General features: G+C 33.7%; 1 pseudogene; it reads left to right on the top strand.

The window, feature by feature from the left end:
* Window positions 1-15,506, top strand: part of LOC137389063 (uncharacterized) — a 37,289-nt pseudogene extending 21,783 nt beyond the window's left edge.
* The last annotated feature ends 4,204 nt before the right edge of the window (window positions 15,507-19,710 follow it).

Below are 19,710 nucleotides of genomic sequence, written 5' to 3'. Positions count from 1 at the left end.
TAAGAGATGATCAAAGATCTAGGTATCCTTCAAACCTGATGTCATGAAATGAAAGGAGTAAGTAAAATAGTAGTTTAAAAAAGATCAAAAGCTTTTATTGAAATAATTTAGAGCAAACAACTGAGTGCAATAATGTCAGTATTTTAAAAAAGCAAAACCTTCCAATGGACATGTAATTAAAACAAATTTTTCATCAAATCTCTGAGTCGGATCTTTAAATCGAGACTTTTGTCACTTAGATATCGTCCTGTCATAATAAATATATTATGATAAAAAATATAGCAATAAGATGAGCACTTAGAAGTGCACTAGCTTGTATGAGCTGCCTTAAAACAACCAAATATATATGCTTCAGTTTCGCTTCCCTTTGTTTATATACTCTTTGATTACATAATGCTGCTCATAATGTCCAACTTTGTGTATGTTCAGGCCAATCAAAACGCTGTATCTGCCGATAGAGAGCTTTGATTGCCACTTTACGTGTGGTAAATGTGGATAGGGCGTTTTGCACATTGTGAAAAGTGCTATTTCTGGTGGTCTCAAATATATGAAATTTCGAGACATGTTAGATCTCAACCTAAATTACATATAAGCCCAAAAAAGTGAATTTTGAAAAACTTGTCAGATGGGGCGTTTTGCTTGCTTAGGGCAGTATAAAGTTATGATAATGTATTATTTTTATTGTAATTAACAAGTTGATGCATTTTAGTTGTAATTTGATACGGATTTAAACTAGAGGCTGAGTCATAAGTAAGTGACTGGAGTAAATGAAATCCTTTAAATTGCTGAAGCTTTTAAATCTATGTTTCAATTTTGTAGAAGAATATCGCAAGAGATAAAATATTACTGCTTCATAGAATTTTAGTAATGGGAGGTAGGGACACGGATTTGTTGAAAAACCTAAAAACATCAGGCATTTTTTGCATCAATTTTTAATCTGCATAACATCTGTTTGGGCTATTAAAATTGTTTTGCTTATTTTGGTAGAAACCTGGTCACCGCATCCAAGCACTATATCCACCAGATGGAAAATGGTACGAAGCACAGCTGGACGCTTTCTTGAAGGGGGTATGTTGCTGATTAACGGTTAATTTCCACAAGAGCGTGCCACATTAATAAAAGTTTTATTTCAAAAAATTTATAAGAAATAATATTACTATAAAATCTATGTTTGAATGCCATGGCACTGCATTTTTTAACCCTTCCAATTATAGTGGCAAAAATTGTCGATTGTGCTTCATAATATATGTTCAATCTTTATTAGCTTCAACTCTATCTAAAACCTTTTTGTTATAGATTTTATTTTTCCAACACGTTAAAAAATAGTACTATTCAAAAAACTTAATGCATTCCTACTTCGTGCATTGCTAATGCTATGTGAAGCTACGATCCCTTCGAATCTCGAAAAACAATGCTCTACCATGTTCCTTACTCTTACGAAACTATTACTTTGACCACCATTGGAGTCACTATTGGAGCTGCTACTTTAATTATATGTGTAATCACTAAAATCTTAATCCGTCAGTCATCAACAATCATCAATAATGTTATCAACATAAGTAATTATCTGTTTTCAATTCTGGATGTACTTGCGAAAGCTATAATAGCACTAAATATTTCGAAAATCAGAAAGAACAAATGTTTCTTTTTATGTTGAAAAGTCCTAAACAAAAATTTAAAATTGCTTCGTGAGTTTAGGGTAATTTTACAGGGAAACTTTTGGACAACACTGTCAATACCATAAAAAGTCTTAAAGACTGTTAGTTATGTTGTCAACGAATAATAAAATTAAGTTACTACGCAATTGCCAGGAAATTCGCAACATGCACATATGCCGGTCGTCCATTGATTTCGCCTAAATGTGCATGCAGCGGTGAAAGGGTTAATAAAATATTATGTAATCTCTAATTGAATCCCCATTCATTTAAACGCCCTTCTACTAGACCTGTACTATAATAGATGACGGTTAAAGATAGAACGCCACCGTTCAAGTGAACGTTACTTCTTTTGAAAAAAACACATAAAAACTATATAACACACAAACTAAGCTGTGATCCAGTGTTAACATATACACTGGGCGTTGAGCTTGCAAAATGCCATCGTTAACTGCTTATTCTAATGCTGTAGCATGTGCAAAAAATTTTAGCCTCAAATAGTAGTACAGATTTCATCATATTTGCTAAACCGTTTTTTCATATATGCCGAACTATCAAAGCCGCTTAAACAATAAAATTATTATCAGCCTGATAGAGTTATTAATTATTTCCACGGTGCTGCTTTCAAAGCTTTAACGAAAACACTGTAAAGCTTAGAAGTTAGAAAACTCGCTTCAATATGCATTGACAAAAGTATTAATTGCTATTGTTGTAACTGAGTCATTGTTAGTAAAAATTTGTCAACATTTTTCTATCCATCCTGTCCAAAATCGGATCCAAAGATCAAAGAATGTTGAAGTCGCAGTCAGCTGGAAGTGGTTGTCAATTAAAGGGTGACACTCTAGTTTTCAACACTTCTAGAGTAGCACTCAAATGAACATGGCCTTCAAATTAAGATTCTACCTTATGTCAATTTAGCTGTATTTCAGATTGTTATAATATTGGAGTTTTGGGTCAAGGTTAAAATAGCAAGCATAACTTTGCAAATATCGACGCAAAAAGATTTTAGTTTTAAATAAGGCTCTGCTTTCATATATTTGCAAATCACTAATGCATTAATTTAAAAAAAGAACCCAAGGGTATATTTCTCTTTGTGCAGTAGCATCTAATCAAAAATGCATTGATTTTAAATAAGTGCAGAGTGACATACATGGATTATCAACACCGAAGAGTGATTTTCAGACATCAGATTAAATGTGGGTGATGCTATGATAAGTGGCATTAAACTAACACAATGTACTGGGGAAACAAGCGTGATTATTTTGCTGTAGCTCAAATGCAGTAGAAAAAATAAAGGTGTCTAACTTTTCAAGTATTTCAGTCAAATTCGTTGCCTACATAAATGCTGACACTAGTCTTTGTGTTCTGCTGCTGCCAGGTTACAAAACATAGCTCTCCTAGTCAGAGGCATTTAGGTATCTAGAGCAATCTAGGCATTAGTGGTTTCAAGGAAGACCTGAACAATGCGTGTTTAACCACAGTGGTTGACCCCACAGGTCAAGTATTAGCCTAATTAATGACTCAAAAAATAGCTACCCAGTCAGGTCACACTAAGCTTAGCAGCAATCGTTCTGAACACTGGCCATTGAGACTGCTCAATGAATGTTAATCCTGATCATTTCTCTAATAGTTTGAAGCAAATAGAAATCCAAACTGCTCTATCGCATGCACACAAGTGGCACACCATTTAGTTTCATAATTAGCTACTAAAGTAGTATATAGAAGTGGTCATCAAAGTACCTTCTACAGTATATGTGTGTTTTGAATAACAATACATTGGTTAAGTATTATATTACTAAATGAGAAATGACACTAACGAGCATTAATGTCCTTATTGTTCACTTGTATCTGAGAAATCATCAATTCTGTTTTGACTTGCCGCACATAAACCAGCTTATTTAACTTTTGAATGGAGCTGAGCAATGATATGTGATTCATCAAAGCCATAGCTTATCAGATTTTTATAAATGGTAATTCACATTATTTACTATTTCAGTCAGCAGAAAACGGTAAAGTGCAGAGGAAAAAGCAGAATTTGACAAGCACTGGACTGAAAAATCAGGCAAACTGCCAACAAGATCAGTGTTGGATGCTATACACTCAACGCTGCCTAACAGAAGTGTTATAGTGATTCGGGCTCGAGCCAACAACTTGCTAAAGAAGGCTGCGAGAAAAAATGCCAGCTGAATTTTTTATGTTGTTGAACCTTCTTATTATCATTGCGTTGTATTTGTCAATAAATGTGCTCTTTTTGAAGACTAAAAGAGACCAACTCCGCAGTAATGCTCTTGAATAGTTATTTTGTATCAAGCAGTCTTAGCTATTATTTTATGTACAGAAAATTTGCATAAAACAATGACTATGATAGATAATACAATACCGACAATAGATATTATCTGTTGTACTGCACTGTACACTATGATGTATTATTCAAGCAACAAGCTCTAAGATAAATTATAATAATTCTTTTAAAGAAAAACCAAATATAAGAACATATGCCACAGCAGCCAGTCTACTGACAACTTACTGTCAAACCGACAAGCCCAAAAAATTACTTAGAACGCTGTGCTTGACTAAAAACAAGCAGAAATTCACTACACAATGAGAAATATATCTTTTTGGGTCATTTTCCAAATTTAAGTGAATGTGTCTGAGTAGAATGTTCTATCAATTTCTTGACAGTTCAGGGCATTATTATTACTGGTAAAATGTGAATAATAGCACTCAGTATTACTATTGATCAATAAAACCACCCAAAGTCAAGAGATCTAAAGTTAGAAAAAATTTGGTACTGTGCTGGGTCCAGCCCGACTGATCATTGCTAACAATAAATTGCATTAAGAAAGAAGTTTTGAAAAGCGAAAATGCCCTCAAGATAGAATGTTATTGTATTTTTATTGGCTCTCTATGTGACATTAAGTTTTTCCCTGGGTTCTACATAGGCACAATGGGCTTGTTTGGAATCTACCCAATTTATGGTGCTGTGGTATTGCGCAGGTTTTGCAACCTGACACTCCATTCCCGAGTGGGAAAATGTTTTTACTTAACGTTCTAAGAGTGGCTTAAGATGAATAGAAAGACATTGCTGTTATTGTATGTTAGATTGAGTAACTAAGTATGTTGTGCAAGTAATTCATATTATTACTGTAGATAATATGCACAGCAAGCAAAGATGTGTGTGTTTCATTTTAGCAATCACAGTAACTGAGTTGCGTCCATGCATTGTTACCAACTAATTTTTTTAAGTTTTTGTATGCAGTGCAGCAGCGATATGTGATTGAATAAGAAACTATAACATAGACCATATTTATAAATATTGAGTTACATTATTCGTTTATTTTAGTGAGCAGAAAGTTAGCAATGATATGTAAGTTATAGAAACCTCTTAAATGATATATAAATAGCAGCAGCCTTCTAATTAATATATAATTCATTGCAGCCTCCTAACTGATATATAAATAGTAGCTACCAACTATATGAAATTCAAATTACAGTAAACTCTTACGTGATCTATAAGTCATAGCAGCATCCTAAATTCTATGTAACTCATAGCAACCTCTGCAATGATATGTAAGTTATAGCAACCTCCTAAATGATGTAAAAATAGCAGCAGCCTCCTAATTTATATATAATTCATTGCATCCTACTAAATGATATATAAATACTAGCTATAAACTATGGGAAATACAAATTATAGCAAGGTCTTAGGTGATCTATAAGTGATAGCAACATCCTAAATTATATGTAACCCATAGCAGCCTCTGCAATGATATGTAAGTTATAGAAACCTCTTAAATGATATATAAATAGCAGCAGCCTCCTAATTAATATATAATTCATTGCAGCCTCCTAACTGATATATAAATAGTAGCTACCAACTATATGAAATTCAAATTATAGTAAACTATTATGTGATCTATAAGTCATAGCAGCATCCTAAATTCTATGTAACTAATAGCAACCTCTGCAATGATATGAAAGTTATAGCAACCTCCTAAATGATTTAAAAATAGCAGCAGCCTCCTAATTTATATATAATTCATTGCAGCCTACTAAATGATATATAAATACTAGCTATCAACTATGGGAAATTCAAATTATAGCAAGGTCTTAGGTGATCTATAAGTGATAGCAACATCCTAAATTATATGTAACTTATAGCAGCCTCTGCAATGATATGTAAGTTATAGCAACCTCCTAAATGATATATAAATATCAGCAGCCTGCTAATTAATATATAATTCATAGCAGCCTTCTAACTGATATATAGATAATAGCTATCAACTATTGAAAATTCAAATTATAGCAAGGTCTTAGGTGATCTATAAGTGATTGCAACATCCTAAATTATATGTAACTCATAGCAGCCTCTGCAATGATATGTAAGTTATAGCAACCTCCTAAATGATATATAAATATCAGCAGCCTCCTAATTTATATATAATCCATAGCAGCCTCCTAACTGATATATAAATAATAGCTATGCACTATGGAAAATTCAAATTATAGCAAGTTCTTAGGTGATCTATGAGTGACAGCATCATCCTAAATTATATGTAACTCATAGCCGCCTCTGCAGTGATATGTAAGTTATCGCAACCTCCTAAATGATATATAAATATCAGCAGCCTCCTAATTAATATATAATCGATAGCAGCCTCCTAACTGATATATAAATAATAGCTATCAACTATGGAAAATTCAAATTATAGCAAGGTCTTAGGTGATCTATAAGTGATAGCAACATCCTAAACTATATGTAACTCATAGCAGCCTCAGCAATGATATGTAAGTTATAGCAACCTCCAAAACAATTTATAAATAGCAGCAGCCTCCTAAATAATATATAACTTATAGCAGCCTTCTCACTGATATATAGATAATTGCTACCAACTATGTGAAATTCAAATTATAGCATTTTCTCAAGTGATCTATAAGTTATAGTAACATACTTTATTATATGTAAATCAGAGCAGCCTCTCAAACAAACAAGTTATAGCAAACTCCTAAATGATATAGATTACGGCATCTTACTAAAGGGTAGGTAAACTGTGCCATGCTAGGTAATGTTTCCATTGTGACTATTACATAAGTTACAATGGTAACATTCTAATTTATGTGTAAGTTGTAGCAATCTGCTACCTGGTAATCATTATTTTTGCTTACTCATTGAGGTATGAATTATTTTACCTTCAAATTGATATGTAATTTACAACAACCATCTAGACATTCTCCAAGTTTTGACAGTTTTTCTAGAATGCATATATACAAAGTATGATAAGGCTATGAATATATATTGTATGATAGCATATTTTCCTAAAATTTCCATAAAAATATATAATAATTAGGAGGTGAATAAATATATATATATCTACATTGTAGATAAATTAGACCATATAGGAGGCTTTCCCATATATATTTGCGTTAACTCCTAATCCCTTATATTCCGAAACCTCCTAACTGGTATATATTTATTCAACTCCTAACTCTGAAATATGGGTATATATATATATATATATATATATAACTGTTTCCTCACCCCGGTTAACCCGTATGGGTGGTAGTAGTTTCTGCTCGGGTCTCCTTACCAGAGACCTGGGAGTTTAAGCACTCACCTCAAGATCTTAGCTGTTCCCAATAGCGCACTTTTCTGCAACTCACCCGAGTTGGTTGCTGTCGGTATCTGGGCAAGCCACATTTTATGCGCCGGTGTTATTGCGCCCAGTGCCCCAATGACTACTGGGATTACAGTTGTTCTTACATCCCAGCATTTTTCAATTTCTTCTCCAAGAAAGAGATCTTTCTCTACCTTTTCTTTTTCTTTACTGGCTATATTGTAGTCATTGGGTACTGAATGCATACACTGAGCGGCATAATCATGTCGCAGGTGTTGTGTATGGAAGTTTATGTAATGAGTATGGCCTTAATAAACCACAACACTGGTGGGAAGCTCCTGGTAAGGTCAATGAAAATGACCGCGCTAAGATCCTCTGGAACTTCTACATCCGGACTGACAAGCATGTCAGTTGGATGCCATATATATATATATACATGTACACATATGTATATATATATACATGAACACATGTACATGTATAAACATGTACACACACATATATCTATACATATTTATATATATATATATATATATATATATATATATATATATATATATATATATAGATACGTGTATGTACGCATATATACATGTACTATTTGTGCTACCCGGCGTTGCCCGGGGATTAAAAATCAGCTTATAAATAATGAGAAGTAATAAAAGTTGCCTGCCATTTGTTATTAGCCTGGGACATTGCCAATGGGTAAATTGAGTAAACTTATTAGTGAAAGCTACTTACGCTATGCCATGGCTTTGCATTGTGACCCAAAAGCGGTCGTCTATTTGCTCCCATATAGTGACCTATACAATATTGCCTAGCAAACCTATTAAGCTCCTGTGGTTTAGTTAGTAAGGTGTCGATCTGGTAAACAGGAGGTTCTGAGATCAAATCTTCTGCATAATGGATTATTTATTCCAAGATTTGAATAGTTATAGCTGGACACTCATACACACATATACACATACATGAACACAAACTTTGAGAAATATATATATACATGTATGGCTATTTTGTATGTATATATATTGGATATATACGTAATGTTTTTGTATATATATCTTGTATATATAAAGATATTATTATATGTAATACATTCATTCTTTTCAACCATCTATATTATTTACCTTCTAACATGAAATAATTAATAAACATATTCATAAACACATTTGATCAGGTTGGAGATGGTACAATTGATCATGCTCACTGCGGCAGACCTGAGGATATGGATGAGCAGAACATCACAAGGCCGAGTTATGTCCTGGGTGCTGGAGCCAGTACGAGTGGAGGGGCTGATGTTATGGGAGAGACTGCGGCAGCCTTCGCTGCTGGATCAACCTTATTTAAGACATCTAATGAGCTTAGATACTCCCACTCGTTATGTATTCTGATCACAGGCTAAGTAGATGGTTTATGTTTGTGTAAGGCAATATTATACTGATTCTGTGAAACTCTTAGGATATGAATAAGGTTTAAAGTTGTCAGTGAGTATTTCCATGTTTGCACTCTGAGAGACACAGATTTCTTGCTTGGAAAGTGCCTTTTAAAGTATTGTAACATGTGGAAACTCTGGCTCTTTTTACATACTTCTTTTTATTTTGTGGTGTTTTTAATAAATTCAACATTTTAAAAATATTACTTATAAGAACTAAAGGGAGTAACAAATTGGAAAGTTGGATAAAAATTAAGTAATTACTGTGTTAATTATATATTATTTAAAAGTGACTAAATTTACCCGATCAGTCGGGGCTAAAATGGTCAAACACTAAAACTAAAAAGTAATGTCAAAACATTTAGGAGAATTGCTAAAAAAATTTCAGTAAAAGTAAACACACAAACAGTAAAATGAGTTGATAAGTACTTTGGAAGTTACATATTGGTTGGAATAAGATACCTCGTAAATATCATATGAAAAAATATTCCGTGGACCAGATTTATACCACAAGACTATAAAGTGTGTAGCTCAAGGCTACATCAAAATTACATGTACTTGTACATCAGAAGCTATGTACAGCAATCATTTTCTCTGTTTCAGACCCAGAGTACAGCAACCACTTGCTTAACAATGCCACTTCTCTCTACCACCTCGCTAAGAGTAATGAAGACACATATACTACTGCTCTGCCAAACGCTACTGAATTTTATGGGTAGGTATTCACCTGTGCATTGTTTCTGAAAGTATAATCACATCATTATTCTATTACGAGCGATTTTGTTCAAAAAGAAAAGAAGACAACTCTTAGACAACTCTCAATTGATTGATGGTTGTTTTCCTTCGGCATTGAAGCATGCACGAGTTACTCCATTGTTTAAAGGAGGAGATAATAGCAACCCATCAAATTTCCGCCCTATTTCAGTACTCCCTATTTTATCTAAAGTTTTTGAAAAGCACTTAAATATTCATATCTACTCTCATTTGTCCAAAAATAATATTTTACATCCTTATCAGTGTGGTTTCAGAAAAAGTCATTCATGCACTGATGCTGTTCATAAACTAATCTCAAACTGTTTGGATCTAAAAACCAGAAGTGAAAAGATTTGTTAAATGTTTTTGGATTTCAGCAAAGCTTTTGACTGTGTCAATCACAAAATACTATATCATAAACTGGAATTTGCTGATTTTAAAAATAAATCGGTGCAAATACTTCAATCCTATTTTTACAAAAGGGGCCAAAAGGTTGTCATGAATAGCAAGGAATCATTGACACAAGAAATGATGTTGGTGTTCCACAGGGGTCACTTATTGCTCCAGTATTATTTTTAATCTACATAAAGGACCTTAGACTTATTCCAAAAGGCTTTGCCTATACCGATGATACTGTTTTTTAAGTTATCACAAAGATGTGCAACATTTTGAGGCAAACTGCAATCTCATCATGCAAATTATCAGCAACTTGTGTACCTCAAATCATATGACAATCAATTTACAAAAATCACACTTTCTTCTTTATAATATTGATGAAAACCTTCGAAACAGCTTTACTCTTAAGTTTGACAGTCAATTCATCACCTGTAGACATGAGACAAAATTGTTAGAATTTGTTTTGACAGATTGACTCTCTTAGAGTAATCATGTCGACACTATTTGTAGTAAGGTCACAAAGTCATTGACTCTGCTCCAGTTTTGCAGGCCATACATGGCCTCAGAATCTGCTATTGCATTTTATTATCAGTTTATATTTTGCCATATTATTTATAGTATCCGCATTTATTATAATCTAGCTCTAAGATGTCACTAAGGAATTATTTTTGTTGCAAAAAAGAGCATTTTGACTCATTGCAAATCTACATCATATTCCTGCATATATTATTCCAACAAATGATATTTCCAAATCTTTGCATCTTCTTACTCTGCCTATGCTAAAGATTTATTTTACTTCAATTCAATGTTTCAAGATTTTTCATGGTTTGTGTCTTCGTTTTTTAAATGACAGTTACAGGTTCTCAACTCATTTCAACTTGTGTGATATGAACAAATTGCATACAATCACTAACAATCATTTTGAAAATATTATTGCCAGCTGCTTTAACATTCTTCCACCTAATATCCGTTCTCTTAACAGAGAAAGGCACTTTAAATACTATTTGTAGGACTATTTATTCAATTTTAATGACTAACTGTTGTTTTTTTCCCTTTTTTGTTTTACTATTGTTGTAGGGCCTAATTTAAAAAAACACTTATATTTGTAAAATGAAATTATTGCCAATAAAGTACTATATATCTTAGCTGTTAAAATATTTAATGAATACTATTTTATTTATTCAGGTCATTGCTTCATGTTTTTTGGAAAACATAATTTCATATCAACTGAATACATATATTGATAGCAAGGTATGGCGCAATTACATTTTGAGTATGTTATAGTTCTTCTGCTATTGTAATGGTAATTTTTGTTTAATGTTTGACCAATGATATACAGCCTCCCCAAGGATAGGTGATGGCTATCATATGGGCGGGGTTTAATTATCGTGCACTGTTAATATTGTGCTAGCCTGGGTTTTGGAGCTAACACAATTCTCGCGGGGCGGTCGCATTGCTTTGTTAGGTTTTGGAAAACCCGACTCGCTGTTATCGTTTTATTAACTTATTCAGTCAGTATGCCCGCAGTTCACAGTAGCACACTTTGAATTTCTACAATGTAGGGGTAACACCTAACTAAAAAAACAGATCCATGGAAAATAAAACGTTTCAAATTATCTACTTTTTTTAATTTTGAAATTGGTAGGTGTTGTAGTATATGCTTAAAGTTGAATATAATTTACCCAAAATCACCCAAACAACAGCCTTTTTTTTCTAGTTTTTGATTAATATTTTGCCACCCCTAATATAAAATGACAAAGTCTTTCATTGTTGTCACATTTTTTTACCTGGCCAATAAGATGGGACAGCAGGCAAAGCTGTAGAGTGTAGTTTTCATACTCAAAATCTAAATATAAAACCGAATTTAGGATATTTTACGATTGCTACTATTAATATCGTAAATGCTTGTGAATGGCAACTGACTGATCATAATGGTGACGATATTGGGCAACTATATTTATGTGACAACAAAATGAAACCAGCAGATCATTAAAATAACCACTATTGTTCATAACATTTGTAAATGTACAAGGGGCTTTATTCAGCATATTTGTTTGTTCGGGTGCCGTGTTCAGGTTCATCCCAACAGAGCTCGATCATTAAGCCTCGTTCACATGATGCCCATCGCCTATCCTTGTGGGGGCTGTATATCATTGGTTTAACACTAATAACTTTACCATAACTTTGCAAAATAGTGAAAGTTTTAAAAGTAATATATATAGGTTCAGCTTACAACAATTTATTCACAGTGTGGATATTGGAATCAGGAACACAACTCTAGTCTCTGATACTTTAATACCATTATATTAGGAGTTTCTCTACTGATTACCAGATCAAATTCATGGGAAGATGAGATGGCGCATGCAGCAGCTTGGCTAGCTTTAGCTCATCAGGGAACTAGTGAGGAGACAACCTACCTCGTAGAGTCTCAAACCTATCTCAGGGATGATTCTGAACAGGATATGTGGGCCCTTGAATGGAATGACAAACGAGGCCTAGTAAACGTAAGTTGTAAATAAGGTAAATTATATCATTTCAAATTTTTCGTTGATTAAAGTTTTTTTACAGAAGGTTTGCTTTCTACAACAAGTTACAAGATACAGTTTGTGGAGGCTGTCCATATCAGTTAGTATTGGACAATTTGAGTTCTCTACAAATAATGTACAAATTAGTCGCACGAATTCTTTTTTGAATTAGGAATGTTTTGTGATGAATTGAGCACACTATATTGAATTTAAAATAAAAACACGAAATTAAAAACCAAATGAACTTCCATCTTCTGTTTGATGCATAGTAAAGCGTAAATAGGATGAACCAAGTTACCAACCGCATATACAGATCTAAATATAATAGCATCTATTCATTTATTCTAGTTCTTACTCTACCATCAACTGCAAGACAGCCGATTCAGTGGCAATCTGGAGACGTTTATTGGACGCTGGCTTCCTGGAAATGATGTACCATACACTCCTCTTGGTTTAGCTTTTCGTTCAGAAAACGGAAGTAATCGGTATGCAGCAAACACAGCATTCCTTTCGCTGCTGACTGCTAGCGAAGGCATCAATGAGCAGACGTACAGAGATTTTGCCAAGAGTCAAATTGATTATATGCTAGGACTTGTCGATGGTGGAAGGAGTTATGTTGTCGGCTTCGACAGCTCGTCACCAAAACGAGCACATCACAGAGCAGCGTAAGTACATTTATGAGTACTTCTCTGTGCAGGCTGTGTACTTCTTGTGTCTAAGGCTATAAAAATTATCATCTTGTGTGTCATACTGGTTTCCTTATTGAAAGGTGACCTGTCAAAGATAGATGGTAAAATAATTCCTCAAGCTATAACACTATTTCGAACTGATGCTACAGTTATTGGGGCACTTCCCATCCCTCCTTAATGTCTGAATACACTGAACTAGTAAAAAATAAGCTAGTCTAATACGATGAGCAAAATATTCTTTTCTCTCTAACAAATTAAACAATTGTTGCTATTAAAAACTGTCAGCATTACTTCTGATACTAATTGTATTTTAACTGAACTGTCTTCACAATCTTCCCGTATTTATTTTGAGAGCCGTTAGCCGTGACATACAGCGTAGATGGTGGCATCACCATTCATAAAGTAAAAACTACCTTAAATTATTACGTATGTTACTCAGGAACACATATTGGTGTGTTGTTCATATCACCAAGAATAGCTAATAAGTGAAAGCCGGAAAAGCAGTCAAATACATACCCGGTATTAACTGACTCAGCTACAATATTGTATAAGTTTCTGAGAAGATGAGCACATGTAACCCAGATGAGTAGCAATATTATTGCTAAGTTGCTAAATAATACCCCTGAATCACTTTAGTTAGCCGACTTTTAAATTGAAACGAATAACGGATAACAAAAAATATTTTCGATTTCATTTTAAATATTAAACCTATGTCAAAGCCATTAAAATTTTGAAGTATTCAATCTAAATATTTGATAAGTATTAACGTCAGATGAGGTTTTTCAAGGTTTTATTTACCAGCAGATTGAAGAAATTGAGAGCTAGGCCAACACTAGAAGGCTTAACACAAACAGATACTTAAATGATGCAAACAAGGTGTTGTAGCTGTTTCTGTTGGCATAGCTGTCTTTGTGTCAGATAAAACTGTGTAAAGATTATGTATGACAAATATCTTTTGGCCATAAAAACAAATTTGTAAAATTACTTTAAAAACATTTTCCTATTAGTTCATATAGACATGTTTTATTTTCATGTTCTTTGTTTAAGAATGACCCAAATGACCTAAAAATGACCTGATGGCATGCCCTAAACTCTGAAGTTTGCTATAGAAATAATCATTTGATGAAAAACAGTACAACTTGTGATTATATCTTTATATCTCCAGCTAAAAACGAATCCTCAATAATAACTATTGGTCTAAAGATCAGAGCTGTAACAAATTTGATGGTATGTTATTGGCTTGAACCATGTACAACTTTTTGTATTTTACATCTAGTTAGATATCAGTGATGTACAAGTTTAAAATATGTATATCTGTAATACTGAAGGTAGTGATATTCTATTACACAATAAGGTCGCTATGACTTAGTGAATGGTAAATATAAGAACAATCTAGCCTTAGTTCTTTAACCTTTAATGTAGGCTTAGTACTTGAACCTTTAATATAGCCTTAGCACTTGAACTGTAGTTATTATTTTTCTCCTTAGATGAATGGCAAAGTTCCAATGTCATGAATATGCAGATTTATTTTCTGAAGTGAGTCAAGAATTTGATCATTATCTTATCTTAACTTATCTTTGACCTCGCTACTCCAGCTTTATTTTTGTTAAAATTATGTTCAACATTTATTGGCTAGTAAAAGTAGTTTGTTGACCTTAAACTTTTATACATATGGGTAAAACACAATGGACCCACAAGTTAGGACTTTCTCTTATGTTTAGCTGCAACTGTGAATTGTTTGGGGTAAACATGATTACCATTTACATAGGTCATGTCCGCTGCCAGAAAACGACCCCATATGTGACTGGGAAGACCACAACGCCGACGTTGACAATCCTAACATTCTTCATGGGGCATTAGTTGGGGGTCCAGATGCAAATGATTTGTATACAGATGAGAGAGCCGACTTTAGAAGCAATGAAGTTGCATGTGATTACAACGCTGGATTTACTGGGGCCCTCGCAGGTAAAAGATCTAGTTAATACACTAAAAGGAGTTGCGAAGATATGAATATTCTTGAATATTATTTAAACTATACAGATCGGAGAGCTTTTAATACCAAAGGGAACCAAAACAGTGTTGTGGTGCCTGGGCACATGTGTATATTGTTGCTGTCACCTCATTGCTGTCACCTGTTTTTTGTTGTTTGCCAGCAGCGCCATAAAGCATGTCTGAACATTTTGATGTTTGCGGTACAGAACCCTAAATTGTTATTAACCTTAATTGTTTTGTTGAATAATTTGTAATTGTTTCGTATGCTTGTACGTCAGCCTGCGTAGGCTAGCTGAATTTATTATAACCCTAAAGCTATAGCTTACCTATATAACCCTAAGAGCTATAGCAATAGTTTGGATTGTTTGTAGGCTTGCTACACTTTGGAGAAAGAAGTTAGCCACTTATGATGAAAATGACAGGTATTCTGGACTAATCTTCAGAAGTCATCTTGAAAAGACGTAACATTCATTTAACTATATTAATCTAACTTTCTTGTAATTCTGTCATACAATTATTTCCTCTTCATAAGAATTATTTTTCCAGAAAGTTTTGCTTAAAGAAGGTATTTCACTGGACTACTGGTAATGTTTTTACCATAAATAGAAACACATTTATTATATTCACAAAGTAAAACTTTAACTTCAGTAGTTTCTTAACCCATTAATATAGAAATATCTTACTGGCAGCACTGAACAACTTCAACTTGTATATTTGATGGCAGCATGATCTATGCCTAGCTTCCTAAATTCCATATAAACTCTGCTGAACCTGGTAGTCATGAGAATGACATTAGTGATAACTCTAGTCACTATTAAGTGTACATTGATGTATGTGGAAAGGTACGTATGTCTGACATCCATACCAGCATAAGTGTGTGTAGCATGTCAGATGCAGTCCATTGTTAGCAACATCACTAGCCATGTTTAAAATCTCTTCACACTTCACCTATTCGACATTTCACTTTACATGTATCTTGTTTAATCACTCTATTTACTATTATAACTGCCTGCGTAGGTTAACTGCTGACATCAATATTACTCTCTAAAAGCAGGATTGGCTTTAAAATTTAAAAAGCAAATCAGTAAGAACTGCCAATCAATAGAACAAGCATGATATCTCAAAACAAAAATAAGGTGGGAAGAGGCAATTTATTTTACTCAAAACTGTGGGTGGTCAGAATTAGGCCCTACAGTAGGACATACATTAGGGCCCTACAGGCCCTACATAAGGTCCTACATGTTGAAGTTTTGGTTAGCAGCCATCACCTCATGACTAAACTAGTTAGTAGCTCCGGAATTGGAATAATATTAAAAATACCAGTTTTACTACCACAATGTTGCTGCCTGCTACGTTTATGAAGTCTCTACTAGAACCAAAATCTCAATTTAATTTTTCCCAACTTTGCGAATAACTGGTAACTTCCTATAAACAGACAAGTGATTTCATGTCTCACTTGGCAATTTGGTGTGCAATGCTTGAACCAAATATTAGGAGTTGTGATGCCATGATGCTTTTATTTTATAGATAATTCCTGCCATTTTGTAGATGAATGGAGGGTTAATAATAGACCATATATCACAATATACTCAACTATGTTTTATAAGCACTCACAAACTCGAAGCAAGAAGAAGAATGCTCTCCAATTAACCCTTGTATATAAATGCTTAGGGACCTCAATAAACTGAGAAAACTAGATATTCCTGCAAACCGGCGTGAGAGGCTTTTGCCTTCTAAAGCCTATCTGGCTCCCTAACAAGTTTTCACCCTGTTGAAAAACAAACTGGTAATACTATACAATTGTTTACAAAAATTAGGGTAAATTTATACCAAACTCATTTTTTAGGTTATAGCCAAAATATTAATGATACTAAATACAGACTTGAAATTAACTTCATGTGAGACAGATGTGGGACAGATCGTCATACTCATGTGCCACCATATTCTTATACTATATCATTTCAAGAGAGTCCTATCTTTTGGCTGATAACAGATCAATAGGAAAACAATGTCTATGCATGCCGGTCTTTTCTCATTGCTCGCCTTTAGCAACATGTGCATGCAGAGTTGTAAGTATATTCCTGAGCAATGCGTCGGACCCGGTTATGCTCATTGCGCTCACTAGCAAAACATTTTTAGGATTTTCTTGGCGAAACATTGCATGGCCTCTGCTCACTTTTGCGTCTAACGTAGATTTTGTGAATTGCTCAAGTTGGACAAGCATGTCTGTGCCCTTAATATTTTCTCTTTCTTTAAACTATTGTTTTTGTACTGTAGATCATTACTCTGCTATGCAGCCTCCTTGTTTATGGTTACTAATACAAGGTTCTTAGAAATATATATTTTCCCACAACCAAACACCAGCGAAGCGATTGTTTGGGAGATTTATGATAAATGCATATGTACACACAACTCACGAAAATCATTCATCAACAGCCGTCGCAAACCTTTGTACCGAAATCTCATCAACAAATTTAACCATTTTTCAATGGAGTCGTTTTAGTATAATTACGATACAAAACACATATAAACCTATTTAAATATGTTACCAAGTCTTTATTATTTGTAGAAAATTTCCTAAACCTTACCCATCTGATCGGATTATACATAAATAGACAGATTAATGCGGCCTAAAATCATTATTAAAACTTGACAAACATTATTTTTATCGAAATTATAAGGCCGGCCAACGAAACGATGAGCGGCAGAGAATAGAACCATTAAGTCATGCGCATTTTCTGAAAAAAAACGTACACATTTCACTAGTCTATAGCATTGTCCAATTGCCGAAGGTTTCTGTAATTAACGCAGAAGTACTGAAAAGTAATCGTTTCTTTTTTGCCGATTTCAAAGTAACTGACATTTTGGACACTTATGAGTACTTTGGTATTCCAACTGATGTCCAAAGCAGTGAAAGTAAAGGAAATGACGATGATATTTTTTTTAACGATTCTTATGAGATTATTACAAAATTTAATTATAAGAATAATTATTTGGTTTTATAAGATTTAATTATAAGAATAAGCATTCGAATTTACAAGATCGAAGTATATAGTGACCGATGTTGGGCAATATTTTACTGTTATTATTTTTTCTAAATAGTTTTGTTAAATAGATTTTCTAAAAATCTATACTCTGCATAGCAGAGTATATATATATATATATATATATATATATATATATATATATATATATATATATATATATATATATATATATATATATATATATATATATAAGGTATATATATATATACAAGGTATTGGGATAGGGACAATTGTGTCCTAGGTTCAAACCCCAACAACTGCATCTTTCTGGCAGGTCTTTAGACAAGACTCTTGCCTGTATATTGTCTACAACCTCTATAAAGAGTGCAATAATCAAAGCCATGCTGGCTTGGATGTCGCCTGACCAAACAAGGTCTCCACTGCCTGTAGCTGAAGCAGGAGAATGCAGTGACAAATGGGCTACTGGTTCGAAACGGTTGAGTGCTCAAACTCCTAGGTCTCTGGTAGGAGACCTGAGATAGAGCATAAATTACCACCCAAATGGATTAACCGGGGTGGGGAAACAATTTTTTTTTTATATATATATAGAAATTCCCAATATATATATATATACAATATCCTATTTCTATTAAATTTTTTTCACAGCTAAGTTGACTATAAACTCACAGATTTGAAATGTTTTATGTACAGTAAATATATGTGACCTAACGGTTAGGGAATGTGCATTGCGATTTTAATACCATCTTTGTGGATCATGTTCTGTTCTCTTCGCTACAACTTTTCATCTGGTCTCAACAATGAATGTCAACTTGTAAATGTTAATTGTTAACACAGCTGCTAGCGTGTTTACACTGCTGCAGCTGTTAGTGCTACTTCACCTATCAAGTTCCACGTCTCCGGCGTTTCTCAAACTTGACCATTTTATAGCGACTATAACTAGGAGCTTGTGCTAGATACTGTTCTTATTATGTATTGTCTACTTCATGGTAAGTTTTAAAGAAAGATATATTTAAAGATAACTTTGGTTCATCATAAAACAAAACAATTTGCAGGATTTGAGTATTAAGCATGATTATGCTTGCGTTTTTCACACTTCCTACTCGGTGGAGAAAACATGGATGTCACAAAAAGTGAGAAAATATCTCATCTGTCTTCAAGTACATCAGTAATTGGTCACTTGGCTGATGCAGCTGCTGCCTGTTGCAATCTTGACATAGTTAGGCTTATTGGTGCCTTACCCTGTACAAAGGTTCCACTAGATTTGTACTTTTCGTTGAATAATTCTCTCACTTGTTTTCCTGCTAAGCAACTCTATGCTCATAAGCCCTTATACATTCATCAATGTACACTTAATAGTGACTAGAGTTATCACTAATGTAATTTTCATGACTACGTCTTGGAAAAGCAGAGTATAAGCTAGACATAGATCGGGCTGCCATCAAATATACAAATTGAAGTTATGCAGTGCTGTCAATAGAATATTTCTATATTAATTGATTACGAATTAAAAAACTGTTAAAGTTAAATTTTTACTTTGTGAATATAATGAATGTGTTTTTATCTATGGTAAAAACATTTCCAGTCATCCGGTGAAATACCTTCTTTAAGCAAAACCATCGGAAAGAAATAATCGGTAGTGAAAAGG

The sequence above is a fragment of the Watersipora subatra genome, chromosome 1, assembly GCF_963576615.1.
Source record: "Watersipora subatra chromosome 1, tzWatSuba1.1, whole genome shotgun sequence".
Taxonomy (NCBI): domain Eukaryota; kingdom Metazoa; phylum Bryozoa; class Gymnolaemata; order Cheilostomatida; family Watersiporidae; genus Watersipora; species Watersipora subatra.
Note: the sequence above shows the minus strand (reverse complement) of the source record. Positions and strands in the feature narration are given on the sequence as shown.